The sequence below is a fragment of the Pogona vitticeps genome, chromosome 3 (assembly GCF_051106095.1).
Source record: "Pogona vitticeps strain Pit_001003342236 chromosome 3, PviZW2.1, whole genome shotgun sequence".
NCBI classification, from domain to species: Eukaryota; Metazoa; Chordata; class Lepidosauria; order Squamata; family Agamidae; genus Pogona; species Pogona vitticeps.
Genome location: NC_135785.1, coordinates 110,025,780 through 110,042,311, shown reverse-complemented (window position 1 = coordinate 110,042,311; position 16,532 = coordinate 110,025,780). Strand labels below are relative to the sequence as shown.

The 16,532-nt window shown below is 44.8% G+C and overlaps 1 protein-coding gene and 1 long non-coding RNA gene across 16 annotated transcripts in view; one reads left to right on the top strand and one right to left on the bottom strand.

The window, feature by feature from the left end:
• Positions 1–5,005: 5,005 nt before the first annotated feature.
• Positions 5,006–14,135, bottom strand: LOC140705864 (uncharacterized). Its single transcript, XR_013543874.1, has 4 exons — positions 14,054–14,135; positions 12,401–12,481; positions 6,258–6,385; positions 5,006–5,224 (listed from the first exon to the last, which is right to left on the bottom strand). It is a non-coding gene; the product is annotated as an uncharacterized LOC140705864 (long non-coding RNA).
• Positions 12,451–16,532, top strand: part of ZMIZ1 (zinc finger MIZ-type containing 1) — a 458,362-nt gene continuing 454,280 nt past the window's right edge. For 12 of the 15 annotated variants that reach the window (XM_078391052.1, XM_078391059.1, XM_078391054.1 and 9 more), the window contains exon 1: positions 12,478–13,130. The gene's annotated coding sequence lies outside the window, so the exon portion shown is untranslated. Of the gene's footprint in view, positions 13,131–14,885; positions 15,863–16,532 lie in introns of those variants that run through there. The other 3 variants (XM_078391048.1, XM_078391050.1, XM_020802525.3) reach the window with 3 other exon arrangements.

The window sequence follows — 16,532 nt, the reverse complement described above, 5'->3', positions numbered from 1 at the left end:
TATACTTGGAAGTGTCTTGAATGGGAACATGGAGTGAATGGTCCCGTATGAGTGGACAGATCTAACACTGCTGAGATGGCCCTGGGAACAGAAGCGTGGAGAGGTCATGTTTGATTCCTCCCAAGCAACCCCATGCATTACTATGTGGACTGGATCTGGTTCTAGGGCTTCTGCAGCCCCAGATCATCAGACCTCCAGTCCCCTTGTAGTATAGAGGGGAGCAGGGCTTCGTCTGTGAGTTGCGTCCTAGATCCAACTCAGTTGTGCAAGAGAAATCCAGTACCTAACATTGCACCCCTAACATTTTTATTTGATTAATATAAGCGAATACCTGAATTAGGCGAGGACAAGTTTTAACCAACAGGAGGCAGTTTTCAAGACATTCTGAGGTTGTTATAGCTCTGGTGTGTTATCATAGGCCAGGGATTTGTTTATTTTTTAAAGAAAACTCTTCTGATAATTAGCTAGCAACATTTTAGATTTTGAGTTAGTTCACACTTCCCCAAATATATCCAATGAGTGTACTGAAGCTTTCTTAACAGATTCATTGGTTTAAATTAAACTATTGCTTGGTTAAAAAATTAAATTAAATCAGTGCTTGGTTTAAAAGGTGGGTGGCAAATTGCTTAAAATCCTTTAATCAGTTGACATTCCACTAACTTGCTTTCTGGCTACAGGGAAGTGGTAGCTTTCAAAGTGAGCCACTCTGCTTGATCCTTCCCACCTACTTTTTTTTTTATTGCTCAAATCTGAAAGCCCTGATTCCATAGGTGCTTAGACCAGCTTCCAAAGGCAGCCACAGTGAAGGGAGTGAGGAAAGGCATGGCCAGTTTTGACTCCTCCTTAAAAGGACAATGCAGGGATTCGGCTCTTCCTTCACAACTCTTGAAATTTCACCTCATTCTCTCCCTTTCCCACAGTCTCTCCAGACAGGGGGAATCTGGAGTGGTCTGGTGGGCACTTAAAAGGTTCTTATCTTCAGTGCAATCTATTTTATCTCTCAGTTGGGCGATCCTTTCATTCTCGCTGGAGATGTTTATTCTCCTGTGAGAAGGGTCCCACAAAGTCTTTAAAGCACTGGTTTACTCATGAGTAAGTTCACTGGGTTTACTCACTAGTAATGAGGTGGCAGGGCAAACTTGTGGTGGCAATACTGGTGCAAAGGGAAAACACTGCGGTGAAGGTTGGAGAGATGGAAGGGAGGCAACCCCTGTTTTTGCCTGCGTTTCCCCTCAGCTGGGGCTTTGCTAGAGCTGTGCTGCCTTCTATCATAGCCATCCTTCACTGGCTGCAGTGGCTTTCGTTGTTGTTGTTGTTGTTGTTGTTGTTGTTCAATAAAGTAAGTGCTATATTGAAAGAGCAATACATCTACCTAGTATTGTATTACAATGGCACTGCATCAGTTAGGGAAATATATTGTTAAAAGAACAAAATGAAAATAGAGGAGGGGCTTCTCTGTCCTGCCTTTTAATGTCATACCCCACCTATTATATCACAGGGTTGTAACCTCTGGTAACACTGCCCACAGTTCCACTTGAGTGCAAACTAGGCATCTGTGCAGGCTACAGAATGGGATAATGAGGATCTCACTGAATCATACCAAAAAGAATAGTAAATGCCCCAGCCCTGTGCCAGAAAGGTGCACAACAGCTCTTAAACGGGGCACAATGGATCGATCTAAGTAGAATCAGGTGTGGCTACTGTCATTTGGTTTGAATGAAACCATACCAATAGCAATCCACATAGAGCCATCTCTGCTGTCATTCATCATCAACTACATTTATTCAAAGAGGGGAAAACAATACTAGTTTATGTTTAAAAAGAATGGGTATGTGTGGCGGAGGGAACTTTTCATCCTAACTCTACCTTTCTGTCTTTTCCCTCACTCCCTCCTTTCTTCTTTTTCCTTGTGTCTGATATTTAGTGGTGCTGAGGCCCCCTCCTGTTGCAGCTCTGTGACTGTGAGGACACAGTGTGTTGAATGACTGCAGAAACAAGCCTCTAAACATTACAGACTAGGATGATTTATTCAATGACTTTGCAGCAGGGAAGGGAAGAGCAGACCATGTCTAAAGTAGAGTACATACATTCTTTCTTCACTATTTCCAACTCAGCATCTTCCTCTGTTTCTTTTCCTTCCATTCTTTTTCCTGACTTCTGATCGCATCCACCTTCCCCCCCCCCCCCCCCAATCTGAACATTTTTCAACCCTGCAAAATGTCAGGTTCAACATTAGGACTCCCAGGGAATGCTCTTCTGTCACATGAATGCCTCTTGGCTCCTTCTTGTGACCACCCTAGAAGTGCAAAAATTCCCCAGATTTTGTCCATGTTTACACATTTCTGTAAAGACAGTCTACCCATCCCTGGTATATAGTGTACACACTGAGATAGATATGTGCCCAGAATCCTATTTAGAAGAAACTGTGACTGGAGGTAGTGATCAGTGAGTCAATGTAATCATCGCTTATCTTGTATTGCTGTTCTTCTCTTGGAAAAACTCGTGACAAACCTCTGAAGAACCACAGTGCTCCCAAGAACACAGCCTTTGGAAACATTGTGTTAGGTCATGTCAGTAATACAGTCTTAGAATCTGACTTTAATCATTATTCCAGATTTATCTAGAATGGAAGTTACACCTAACCATGCCATTAGAGATCGTATATCCTAGAATCACGGTGCTTCTTCTGACTTCCTAATCAAAAAAGTTATTTGTGTTACAAGGTGAAATGCAGTGGATAGAGGAAAATATGCACTTTCAGAATCAGTTTTGTTTTCAGACTGAAACTTGTTGCTAAGCACCATGCTTGTTAAATAATTGCCTTGTAAAGTTACGGTACTGCACACTAATGCTTTGAAAATGCTAATATGACACATAATATCATTTGCATTTACCATAGAAAACCAATTATATCTGAGCAAAACTAGTTACCATCTGCCATAGATGGTAAAAATGATCCCATTTTCTGCACACTCCTTATATTGGACAAAATGAGTTTTTCCCAATGTGTTTTGTGGCCTAATTGATGTCAAGGCAAGTGTCCTGTAAACAGGGCTACTAGCTATGGCTGTGTAGCTACATCTCTCTTTATCCATCTGCCTAATATGGGGCCTGTTTCTGTAAACAGCCTCCTGGCTGATCCAGCCTATCTCAGATAAAGCCTTGGTTCCCCATCTGTAAATTGGAATTAACAGTAGGCGTCACAAAAAGGTTGTAATGAAGTATTGTCACATCAGCCATGAATTTTAATAACCAGAAAGCTAACTAAGACTAAACATGAACCAGACAATTAACCCATATGGTTTAACTGTCCCTACTGAGGAGGGACTGAGTTTCTAATTTCTGAAGCTTTTGTTTTTGATCATTAGTCCTTTTTTGTCTGTTTGCTGTACACTGTGTTGCTATGAGTTGCTACAGCTCTAACACGTCTTCACAGCTGAGCACCTTCCCAGAGCATAATCTCTGAGTGGTCCCAACATGCAGTTAGCCTCGATCCTAAGATATTAAAACAAAAAGTTTGTGGGAAGCATGTTCCCGAATTCCTATAGTTTCCTCTACCCAGCAGCCACCTGCAGCTTCCAAAAGACCTCTTGAGATGTTAGCGCCCTTATGAACAATGTGGAGTGGTGTGCTACTAATATGCAATCATGCCTCATAAACAAATGCATATAAACATGTGCACATGAAATCTAATGCTTTATTAAATCCATAGCAAATCATTGTATACCTTGGAGCTGCTGATGTATATTCTGAAATGTTGAGATAGTACTGTTGGAAAAATGTTTTTCCTAATGTTTCTCTAATGAGGAACCAAACAAAAAACCGCTAAACCTATCACCCTCCTGGCCTTTAAATTAGGGCTATTATGAGGTATACTAATGCAATATGCACAACATGGTCAATAGTGCATTTAGCATTATGTAATAGCAGCAGGGAAGTTGAACAACTGGCATGTTCCAAGCATGGCCTTGTTTTTATGTGTGACATGGTGATTATACGATGTCAGTTTGCCAGGGCCAGTTCTGTGTTTCAGGGGGTCATCTGCTGGTTTGCTTATGTTTCTCCCCCCACCCTGGACTACTTTATGGCCGTGGCATAGCTCTGATTGGTGTTCAGAAACTGGCTGTAAGAGCCTCCATTTTGCTTTCCTCTAATGGCACAGTGTAGTACTGTATTGGGGAAATTAAAATAGTGGCTGAAATTCTGTTGCTTAGCTATATTAAGAAGGCCCATTGAGGGATGTCTATCATTATTTTACATATCTGGCAATATCCCGTGAGAAAGTTGGTGCCATTATCCACAATGACTTGGAAATAAGAAAGCTGGCAGCAAAGTGGATCCCCAAACTTTTGACAACCGAACAAAAGAGGAAACGTGTGGAGTCATCAGTGGCTGTTTTGGAACATTTTGCAGGAAATGAGTCAGATTTCCTGGGCAAATTGGTAACTGGTGATGAGACATGGATCTACTGTTATGATCCTGAGACAAAGGAACAGTCGAAGAAATGGAGGCCCAGTGGTTCCCCCAGGCCAAAGAAGTTCCAAGTGCAAAGGTCTGTGTAGAAGCAAACGGCAACCGTTTTTTGGGATAAGGGAGTTCTGCTGGTGGACTACCTCCAACAGGGTTCAACCATCAATGCAAAATATTACTGTTCTTTATTGATGAAGTTGAGGCAAAACATCAAGGAAAAACGTTGAGGAAATCTCTCCAAAGGTGTCATCCTGTTGCATGACAACACTTCGTCACACACTGCAGGTGAAAAAATGGCAAAACTGACCTCTTTAGGCTTTCAAGTTAAGCCCCATCCACCGTATTCTCCCGACTTGGCTCCTTCTGACTATTACCTGTTACCCAAACTCAAAATACATCTAAAGGGACAAAGATTTGGGAGTGTTCTGGAGGCAACTAATGCTGCAAATGAGTGGTTACACCAGCAGTCGGAAGAATTTTAATTGCAGGGACTTAAGAAGCTGCAAGACAGATGTCGCAAGTGCATTGACTTCCTGGGGGGATACATGTAGAACAGTGTGGTAGTTACAGCTTCCAAGCTGAATTTTTTTCTGGGAAAGGCTCAATACTTATCAGCACCCCCTCATATTTGTACAATTTTATTTAATCTGTGCAAAAATAAATTCTTGTTCTCCTTCTCTTCTCTTGTTGCTGGCACCTTCGAATACCTTTTTCACTTCCTGAGTGAGAAAGGTAATTCTGAAGTTCCTAGGTCCTGCATGCAAGGGGGAAACAAGTGAGGGCTTCCATTCCTTTTTTCTTTATTTCTTAAACTACAACATAAACATAAATATAAAATACATAAAACAAAATACAAATCAACTGTGTTTCCCACCACCATAGTCTGGGCCTTTTGCAGTAATCCTCTTAAATAAATAAATAAATAAATAAATAAATAAATAAATAAATAAATAAATAAATAAATAAATAAATAAATAAATAAATAAATAAATACAGACAGACAGACAGACAGACAGACAGACAGACATACATACATACATACATACATACATACATACATACATACATACATAATGTATTATTGTAAGTCTATACATAGTATACACATACAACGAAATTCACACAGACACCCAGAGATCAGACCCACATGCACACACATAAAAAAGAGAGAAAATCCCCAAACACTACCCCCCACTAAAAATCTTCTTCCTCTATCTTTATTCTTCTTCTTCCTTTCTTATCCTCTTCTCCAGAACTGCATCGATTCCTGATTTGGAACTTGCCCTTTTCCTCTTGTTAAGCACATATTCAAGAAATCTGCCCCATATATCATAGAAATTATTCTTTTTCATCTCTCCTTTCTTAACCTTTAAGTTACAAGTTAACTTATCATTTATAGCAATGTTCCATATTTCATTATACCATTCTTCCATTGGAAATTCAGACTTTGATTTCCAGTTCCTAGCTATTATTAATCTAGCTGCTGTTAATAAATTGGTAATCAATTCTTTAGTCATCTTATCATATTACACATTCTCAAATATTGATAACAGAGCTATCTAAGGATTAAATTCTCTATCTTTTTCACACATGTCATTTAGTTCTTTAAAGATTAGTTTCCAAAATCTTTGTAGTTTTTTGCATTCCCACCACATATGAAAGTATGTACCAATTTCCTTCTCACGTTTCCAACAGACATTCAGATAGCTAGCGTTAATTTCATTCAATTTTGTCGGTGTCAAATACCATCTTAAACCCAATTTGAAAAACATTTCTCTTATTCTCACCGACAAATCGTAAAACCCTAATTTTCCACATCTTCCTCCATTCTTCATCATTTGTTCTTTTTCCTAAGTCTTGTTCCCACATTAACTTCAATCCTTCTTTCTCAGTCTCTTCTTCCTCTAGCAGGAATCTATAAATCAAGGAATCAAGCAGGGATCTATAAATTTTACTCACTGCACCCTTTACTGAATCAGTCATCTGAATATCTTCATATAATAATAGAAATTGTTCATACTTTGTATATTCTCTACCTTTATTATACTTCTCTACCCCTCAGTCCATCTTTCTAACTGGATATAATACCATGATATACGTATTCCATTCCCTAATGTTGATGCCATTAGCATGAACTGACGACACTGTTGAGGTTGCATAAAGGTTCTGTCACTCAGGGAATGCGGAACTGTTTCTGGGAAGAAAAGGCTTTTTCAGGGTTCCAGGTTTGGGGGAGACTTTGACAAAGCAGGAATGTTGGGGAGGTTAGTTTCCTGGATTTCAACTTCCATTAACTTTTCCCACCTCTGGCAAAATGACTTCTGACAATCTCCTTCCTGCCTTGTTGGACTCTGGCCTGGCACTGAATCAGTGCCAGATGATGTTGTTGTTGTTGTTGTTGTTGTTGTTGTTGTTGTTGTTGTTGTTGTTGTTGTTGTTGTTGTTGTTGTTGTTGTTGTTGTTGTTGTTTCCCATAATATCTCAGACAGACTTTACAGCAGGACTACTGTGGTTCATTTAAACTGGCCACTAGCCACTCAGGGTGACCTTTAAGAATACACTAGGGGAAATTTAAGGTTGTTACTCAAAAGTACAAAATATGTCTTGGCAGTTGCAATATGCAAACTGGTCCGCTATGCAGTTCACATGGTTTTAGCTTTCGTGGGTTTGTGATTTAAATGCATGTACACTAGAGACAATGCATCAATTGTGAGCGAAATATTTTTAAAAGTTAAATGTGGGACAGATATAAGTGGAAGGATGCTATGAACAGTTTCTGAGCCAGAGATAGTTATTAGGTTTGGTTAGGTTTAAAGCTTCACATAGAGGTAAAGGGAAGCTAAAAAACATTGAAAAGGTGAGAGGAAGGAGGAGATCCGAACGGTGAGACTGAAAGAAGGATACACAGGGAGAATGGGGCTTGAAGAAAGCACCATCGTCGGTATGCTTGGGCAGCTGTAGAGACCTTGGGTAACTGGCAGGACCCACCAATGACCTTGACTGTTGCTACTCTTTACTTTCATCAATTGTGATGAAAGGCAGCAGCTGGCATCTGTCCTCCTTGCCATGCCTCTGCACAATGATAAGGATTGGGTCTGCTGTGGTCAAGAGGAAGGATGGCAGCTGCAGCTAGTGGTGAGACAGAGTGTACAGTGGCCTGAAAACAGCACAAGACAGAAAACAGCACAAGGAATTGGATGAACCAGTAGGTGGTGGAGATTCAGAGTTGAAGAAATGGGGAGGTACCAAGGAGGAGTCATGACGTGGCCAAAATTACACATACATAAGTTATAGGGCCAAGAATGGCTGTGCACCATTGGCAGAAAGAGGGTGTAAGAGGGATATCTGGAGTGTAAGAGACTGTGGAGGCCAAGGAGTCACAGCACAGAGCTTTGGAGCAGGGTCATCTCAGGGCTCAAGCGGTCGGGCTCTCCCCCTTCCCTGATCACAAACTGCAGATGCTCTGGTGAGCCACTTGGGGCCCTCCAGACCGCAAATCCCATCATCCTCACCACTAAGCCACTGGCAATGGTGCGGCTATAAATATTGTAAATAATAATAATAAAAAAAATATGCTAACAAGGATTACAGCAGCAACATCTGGAAAGACACAAGTTGTTCCCTCCAGTAGACAGTCCTGATCCTAGCACAGAAAATCAGTCTTGGGTTTCAATAAATTTGGGAAGAACTCTTTTGTGAAGCCAGATTGCAACAAAGCATTTGTGCAGGTGGTTATGCTGCATTTTGTTTGCCATCCCTCATGCACCTAAGTTATGCTCCGGTTCGGCAAGGGATTGAACAGCCAAGCATGTAACCGGCAGAAAACAGCACAAGAATTCTTGCATGATTGCCTGCATGCTTGCAGGATGTCTCAGTACGATGTTGTTTTTTTTGTTCTGCTTTTCCAGTTAATTGTCAAAAAAGCTGTTCACACTGCAAATAAAAAATGGGAACCTGCCCATCATGCTTCCATAAAACTGGCAGTCCTGAAAGGGAGGTAAAGTGCAGTAAAGAGTCCTGGCGGGCTTCACATATTTATTGGAAGTAACCAGCCAATTTTTGGCTTTAGACTTCTAACAATTATGCAGTTAATTGCTTAATTGGTTAATTACTGTTGCCATTCTGCACGGATTTCCTTAGATACGGTGGTCTCTGTAAATCTAAATAAATAGATCTAGAGAATATGTAGAAGTGGGGACTTCTAAGCATATATTTAATGTAATATTTTCTTAACCCAGCATGTGAACCGATAAAAAGCAGTTGTGTACCTCTCCAAATCATACAGAAGCAATAACCAATCGCGATACTGTATTCCTTTTTTTAAAAAAACAACCAACGATTTTCATGTTTAACATAAAAGTTCTTTCTGTATTATTAGTGATAAGAAGATGGTTCAAAAGATTGCTTCCGTCTTAGAGGGAGAACAGCAGCCAGCTGAATTGGCTGGGTAAAAGGAAAGCGGGTGGGGAGGGAGAGCTTGCGAAATCTTTCCCTCGGAGTCCGGAGGGGCATAAAGGGCCTGTATCCCTTTAAGGAACTGAATCTCGGAGAGCAGAGTTCTGTTTGTGTGACCTAGGAGGAGCCGCGCTGTATGTGTGTGCGTGTGCGTGTGTGTGGCGAAGAGGGAAAGCTGTTGGCACAGGCATTGTTCCCTGACGTCACTCAGCCAGCTCTGCTGCTGCGGCTGCTCTCAAACTTGTCTTTGTTATTCAGAGCTCTCCATCTGACACGGCGGCTGCCTGCAAAACGCGGAGGCTGGAACCGACTTCCAAGCACCTGGACTGTAGAGGTGATCTATGGCCGTTTACAGCGTCGGACGAGCGAAAAAGTGTTAACAAATTGCTCCCGTTTTACGAGGAGAATCGGGCCCTTGTCCTTCTTAATCGGGGAGGGAGGACTCCCCCCCCCCCATTAATACCGGAGGCGTGGCGGCACATTTTCCTCCGAAGCACCATTACAAACCTGCGCGCGTCAGGTCCCAGCTGTGTTCAATAGGGATTTCTTTCAGTAACGGTGTATTGAGTAAGAGCTCAGATCCTGCAACTGTTTATATGCACCACCACGTCTATTGGATGGACTTACTCCTAGGCAAACTCATACAAGTCTGTACCTAGGTATTTACGGCTAAATCCCCTTGGGCTCTGAAAAGCTTGCTCTTGAGTAAACAGGCTTAAGAAGCGGCGGCTTATTACTTGCAAGCGTTGTTTATAGAAAACCGGAGTCACAAATTGAATCCCAACTCGGCTACCCTCCGTTCCCGCTACACTGCTTTTCAAACAGATACATTCACAAAAGCAGAGGGAATGCAGAAAGACTGGCGCGGGTCTTCGAAACTCAGGATTAGGGTTAGAGGTGTGAACCCTAATGAAATTAGGGTGAATGAATAGCTTAGGCAGGCGGACCGAAAAGAAACATCCATTATGCCGATATACTTACCCCCCCCCAATTCTCAATCTTGCCGTCCTTAAACCTACATAACCACACTGCATCTCAACTTATAGGTAACAATATTTAGGATTTAACAAAGATGCAGAAGGATGGCCATACGCTTTACAAGACGACGCGCAACCCCGATCCTATGCATGTTCGTCTGGAAGGTCCAGTGGGTTGGGTGGTGCATTCAGGTAAGGAGACCCCCCCTGCGCCCCCTTACTTCGAAGCCAACCTCAGTGGACCTTACTTCCGAGTAAACCTAGGATCGCGCTCCGTATCAGCGTGCTCCTTCCCGGTGTAACCGGAGTGTGGATTTGGTTCGCAAAGTCTAGCAGGAGCTAGACCAGAAAAATGTGTTGAACCCTTCAAAATCGAGGGTCTTTTGGGAAGTGAGAGAGATCACGAGGGGGCGATAGTCCAGGTAAAAGACGGGAAATGGGGTTAAGGGGCTTTGCTTAGCTAAAAGGTCCTCGAAGGTGAAAGGACGGCGTCGGGGGGACACGAGGCACCCCGGCATCACACACCCCTCCTTCCCCAAGTTCCCCCAAAGCTTCAGGGGAACAGAAAAATACGCTTCAAGTAATCTTATGTGTCCGCCACCAGACAAAGCGCGTCAAGGAGGCTTCCTTTTTCTTCCCCGACCGAATTAAACCGCCGGGAAAGCCACCAGCACGTCTTTACTCCCGGAATGTTCGCCCCCGGATCCTCCCCGCATTTACTCGGATTCGTAAACCGCGGATGGGGGCTTGTTTCTTCACGTGTCAGCGGAGGAACGTTGCTGCACCCTCGGAATATCCATAGCTTTAGCAGCTCACAGAAAGTGGGAGAGAGCCCACCCAGGGAGACGGCTTACTCCCGAGTAAGCCCGCGGAGGACCTCAGCCGGGGCTGCTAAGGGAGACGATTTACGTTGGAAATCGCTTTGCCCTCCCCCCGGTCACGACAAAGCGGGGAACGGGGGTAGAGGAGCAGCACACGAGGCGCCCTTTAAAAGGGCTCGCCTTCAGTTGCATAATCGAGCGAGCCCCGCTGGAAGCGCCGAAGACTCGGCTTCGTAACTCCTCCTCAGCAGTGACCGTCCTAAAAATATTGGGATGAGGAGAGGAAGGGGACGCGTTTGGGAATCTTACAAGTCAAGGGCTATCCTTCCCCCCCAAAAAAAAGTAAAATTAGATTGGAAAACTCTCTTTTTAGCCCATTAACTGCTCGCTCTCGTGCTTCCCCCCCCCCCAATCAATCCCATTCCCGCCAGCTTTTCAGGTCGCTCCAGTGGGCGAAAGGACGCGCCGAAGAGAAATTTCTAAAAGGCGGTGTGTGTGTGAGAGAGAGAGAGATACACACAAACGCGCGCACACACCTTCCGCTGGGCAGAGATGGGGGCCATAAAGCGGAACGGCAAAATGATGGGGAAGATCGTAAACGCCCTCCCACCGGAGAGAACCCCCCCCTTTCGATTACTATTCTGGAGTGTGCCTGCATATGTGTGTAAAGGGGGGGGGGAATTGTGAAGCCTTAAAAAAAAAACCCTCACCCTTTCCATGAAATGGGGGACCGACTCTCTACCTCCCCATCAGGTTCCGCTATTAAAGCCACACAGGCGCAGCTCCTCCTCCTCCTTCCCCCCCCCGTGGGTATCCCCTCCCCTTCTCTTTTCTAGCCCTGCCTTCTTAAGGGAAGCTCCGAGGGGGGGGTTATGCAGGTTGAGGGACGCGGACGCCCCCCCCCCCCCGTTTCCATCTCGGTGCTGGGCACCCGGCGGGTCTAGCAAATACATTCTTGAGCTTCAACCATTGCTGGGGAGAGGGGGGAGGAGGAGGAGGGCGGAGAGGCCAAAAATCCCTTCCATGGCACGCTTTGCCTTCCATGGCCCCCTCCCCTCCCCTTATGAACCACCACCACCCCGGTTTCATTGTTTACTCTGAAGTAAGTGCCCGCGTGTTCCGTGGGGCTCCTGTGCCTGCGAAGCGCCCCCAGGATCGGGCAAGTGGCGGCGGCGGCGGCATGCGCGCCTGACCCGGGAGCAAGTCTCGGGGAATCTCTGTAGGTTTCACCACTGAGTGACCAGGATCCGACCGCATGGCCATCAAAAGCAGCAGCACCGGGCTACGACCCGGGGCGTTCGGGGTGTGAGGGCTCGTTCACCATAATTAAAGCGACCGTTGTTTTAGCTATTAAATAATTCACACAGCCCTCCCCCCCCGCCCAAATGCAGACGGAAATACTGTATATCGAAACACTCAATCTTTTCCCCACGTTCTGATCAAATCCAGTTTCCATTCATAGATCCATGTGTGTGTATGGGGGGGAAGCGTGTAAAACAATAACCTTAAATGAGCGCGTCAAGCATCGCTCACTTCCCAAGTGCATCCGTTTCGCGCAGGAGTGAGCGGGGAGATTATTTTTTTTCCCCTGTACGGATGGGGGTCTTTAGGGGGTGGGGGCTGCAGAAGGTTGCGTATCTGTGTGTGTCTCTCCCCCCCCTCACAACACACCCCTACCTTCGCGTCGCCAGTTGATTTTTATAAACACCCGGGCAATGCAATGCTCCACTCGGTGCTCTCTAGACAGGAAGTTCTTTCCTTTGATGAGGGTGGGGGGGGAGAGAGAAAGGGGGAAAAATATTGCAAGACAGTTATTTGCGTTGTGCAGCTTGGCTCGTAAAGATTTTAACTTTAGGTGGTCAGAAGGTGGGGTTGAAGAGGAGAAGACAAGCAGAGGGAGAGGAAGAGGAAGCGAAGCATCCCTGTAGGAGAGCGAGCGAGCGAGAGACAGCTCCCTTTCAGATAGGAATCTGGGACAGATTTTGCCAACAGCCAGAAGCTGGGCCCTTTGGTAATAAAATAGCCAATGTAATTTGACACTTCAACTTGCTCTGCTCTCTGCTAGTTGATTCACTTATTCTTCCACTAACACTGAGCTCCTTTTCACTGTCTGTGGGAGGTGTTTTTTTTTTAAAGGCAAGAAATAAGAGACGGGGTGTTTTTTTTGTGTGTGTGGTTTTTTTTTTTTGGGAAAAGAACCCCCCAAACTAACTAAAAATAATTAATCCAAAAGCCACCTGAACAAGACCTGCACATCCACGGGGAAGAGGGAATATTTTTAATTTTTTTTTATATTTAATTTTTTTCCTGTTTTTTTTTTTTTTAATTTCCACTGCCTGCTTCTTCCTTATGAATTTTGCTCCCGGCTTGCCAGACCTTGCTCCTTTTGCCCCCCTAAAAGCCGTAGGTAAGTTTCGTCTCGCTCGCTCGCTCAGTTCATTCACATCTCTCCTTTCAGCTTTGGGGTTCCGACCGGGGCTGGAGAAACAATGGGAGTAAAGCAAGAATATGAAAATGCAGAAACGAGAGAGAGATTTATATATGTGTGTGTGTGTGTATATAGAGATATATACATGCATACATATATATAGATAGATAGATATTGTGTGTGTGTACGTGTGTTTTATGTTTGGTGTGAAGACTGGAAAAGGCGTGGGGGGCGGGAGAGAAATCCAGGAAAAAGAGTATGAAGACTCCTTAAAGGGGCCGGTTGTGGGTCTGTGTGTTGTTCAGCAATGTGGGGCTTCATGAGGCAGAGGAGGTAAACCCGGGAGGTCTTCAGGAAATGTGGGGGAAAGGGGGTGTACTCCAATGGAGCTCGCTACGTTAATATTTTGCTTTTTTCGCGACGGCGGAGAACCGGGGGGGGGGGTGGAAAGGAGGAGAGCGATTTAAGAAAGCGAGCCGCCAAACCTTGACTAAGAATCGCTTTTTTTCCCCTTAAAAAGAGAGAGAGAGACCAGAAGGAGGTGGGCATGTCGGGGGCGGATGGCAAGGAACGCCAAAGAAAGGCAGCCTCCCCAGTTTTGAGGGGCAAAAGGTGTTTTTTTTTTTTTTGGTGGGGGGGTGTCTGAAGTTTGGAAACCGAAAACAAGGTTGCTATTTCGGCACGCTTGATCCGGAGTTTGGGAGGGGGCGGCGGCGGGCGGCGAAATGATCTTGTTCTATAAAAACAAAGGAGGTTTAAAAATAAGCCGGGAGCTTCTGGTTGGGTTTCTTCTTCTCTTTCTCTCTCTCTCCCCCCCCCCCACTCCACCCGCCGCCTTTTTCTCCCTGTCTACCGGTGGCTGGCTTTTTCCCCTCCTCCCTTCCCCGACCGGCTTTTCTTACTTTTGCTAACTGGGTTTCGAAAAGGGGCTTCGTTTCCCAGCCGCCCGACCAGGGACCTCAGCGATCGATCCGGAGGAGGGTTGGCCATCGGAAGAAGGGAAGGGAGGGGGGGAAGCCGCCGAGCCCAGCGAGCCGAGCCGAGCCGAGCCGAGGAGGGGGGGGGGAGGAAAGGAGGGAGGGAGGGAGAAAAGCTGAGCTTGTTTTCCGGGCGTTGAGAAGCCTGACCGAGTGTAAATTCCTTGTGTCTGGATTCTGAAAGCCAGTTGGGACTTGGGGCCTCTTTTGCAGGGCAGGAGGGGAAAGCCAGGAAGCTTTTTCCCCCCTCCCCCCCCCTCTCTCCTTTCTCCCCCTTGTACATCTGTCCAGGAAGCCGGGGGGGGGGGTGGAGGAGAGAGAGAGAGAGAGAGAGAGAGACGAATTCCTGCTTTCTTGCTATTGGGGTGGGGGAAAGAGGAGGGGATCGTTTTCACGGGAGAGTAGCTTGGGCTGGCTGGCTGCAATTAAAGAGAGAGGGAAATTGTGTGTCTTGTGTGTGGATACCTATATGGATGAAACCCACAATGGCAGTTAAAAGGCACTTGCTGAATGTAAACATTAAAAAAATAGGAGCCCTCTGAGTTTAGCCTGCGATTGCTTGCCCTGATCTCGCTCAGTTGACTTTTGAAAGAAAAAAAAAGAGATGGAATGGGTTGGGGTGGCGATCTAGAAGTTCCTGTTCTGTTCCTGCCCTGCAAACCTTTGTATCAATATGTGTGTTGGGAACACGTGTGAGGGCTTGGATCTTGTTGTTAACTTATTTTTTGTAAGAGAGAACTTCTGAAATGCCTGTTACCTTTTTTTTTTTTTTTTTTTTGCCTCTTCAATCCCAAATATTCTTAAATAAGACAAGGAAGAGAGGGGATGAAAAGGGAGCAGCAAGGCGGAATAGGATGTTTGGCTCGGTTGGATGCTTCACCCTAGGTAGCAGGGAGATCCTGTAAGCCTGCAGACAGGGAAGGAGGCTGAGGCAGCAGCCAGTGTATTAAAGTCCCAGCTCCCTGTCATCATCGAGGTCTGCTTTTCTACACTTGTATATATTTGGGAGCTTTAGTTACTGATCTGCAGAGGACTTAATGATTCTCTAGGGGAAAGAACTGGGTGCATGCATTCACACATGTTGGTGTGTCTGTGTCTACTTCAGCCGGGCCTAAGCGAGACTGGGAATTCTGACTGATCTCTTCCCCACCACCCCGCCTCCCCATGCATTGACATGAGAGTGGAGGATTTAACTTGGCAGCTTGAACAAATGCCGTCTCAAAGGTTTCCAAGAGACAGTAAAAGAGCAGGAATAGGAGAGGAGGGAGATGAATGCTTGGGTGCAGTCTTAGGGGTGCTACCTAGCTGTGCTTTCTTTTACAGATGAAAATAGCTGTTTAGAATCTCTGAATGCAGCTTTGTGCCCCTGCAAGGCGATGGGCTTATAACATCTGAAAGGGCAAAAGCCTATTCAAAGTTCTGGTGGAGTGGGGGCTCCTTCTTGCCTTGATTTGCTTGATAACACGGCAACAACAATTTTCTGTACTGTGTTTAGCAACTCCGAGCTTGTCGTGAAGCTGCAGCATGGGACTTGGCTGTAGACACTGGAAACATTAATGGTGGGGTTGCTCCGAAAAAGATGTCATGGTTTCCGTTCTGGAGACTGGGATGATGCAGTGGGGAAGTTTACAAATGAGGATTACAGGATTCGTGGTTGCCCAGCTTGGTCTTAGCCTATGAATGGGTCAGAGTCGGGCCAAAGTTCAAGTGGAAGTTGTGGATTCATTGGGTCAGGTTGGTCTCTTTTCATCCCTCTGTAAAATGGTGTAACTTCTCATGTGATGATTGCACAATTGTGTGAGCTAAAGGAATTGTTGTGGTCTGCTTTGGGAACAACAATGCTGGGTTTATGGACTGTTTAAAATGGATATATTACTGTTTCAGTAACCAAACTCTACAATACAGGCCTATGTAAATAGTGTTTGCCTAGTTGCCTCGGGTGAATGGGAAATGCCTCCAAGCAACTTGATAGGAAATGTTTCTTTTTCTTTCTTTTTACAAAAAAAGTCAGTTTTCTTTCTTCCTAGGCCATCAATGACTAACACAGGAATGTTAAGATGTAGCCTGGAAAGGGCAGCTTAGAAACTGCCAAGTTCTACAAGAGAAAAGTTGCTTCTTATTTACATTATAGTAGAGACCTGGCAGGGAAGATCCTAGACTCTTCTCTCCCACCCTTTTTATATTTACAAGTGACTAACTCGGGTACAAATGACAGGCGATTTTTTAAAAAAAGTTGGTTAGTAATTGTGAATTATTTGCAAACATGCAAGAGTAAGTATTTGTGTATCAGCAAGAGTAAGTATTTGTGTATCAGCATACCTTACTGAGGAATAAATAGGTTTTGATGGAAAAAGGAAGCAAGTTGAACTGCATAATTTTAAGCATGTGTCTCCTCTTAGGAGAG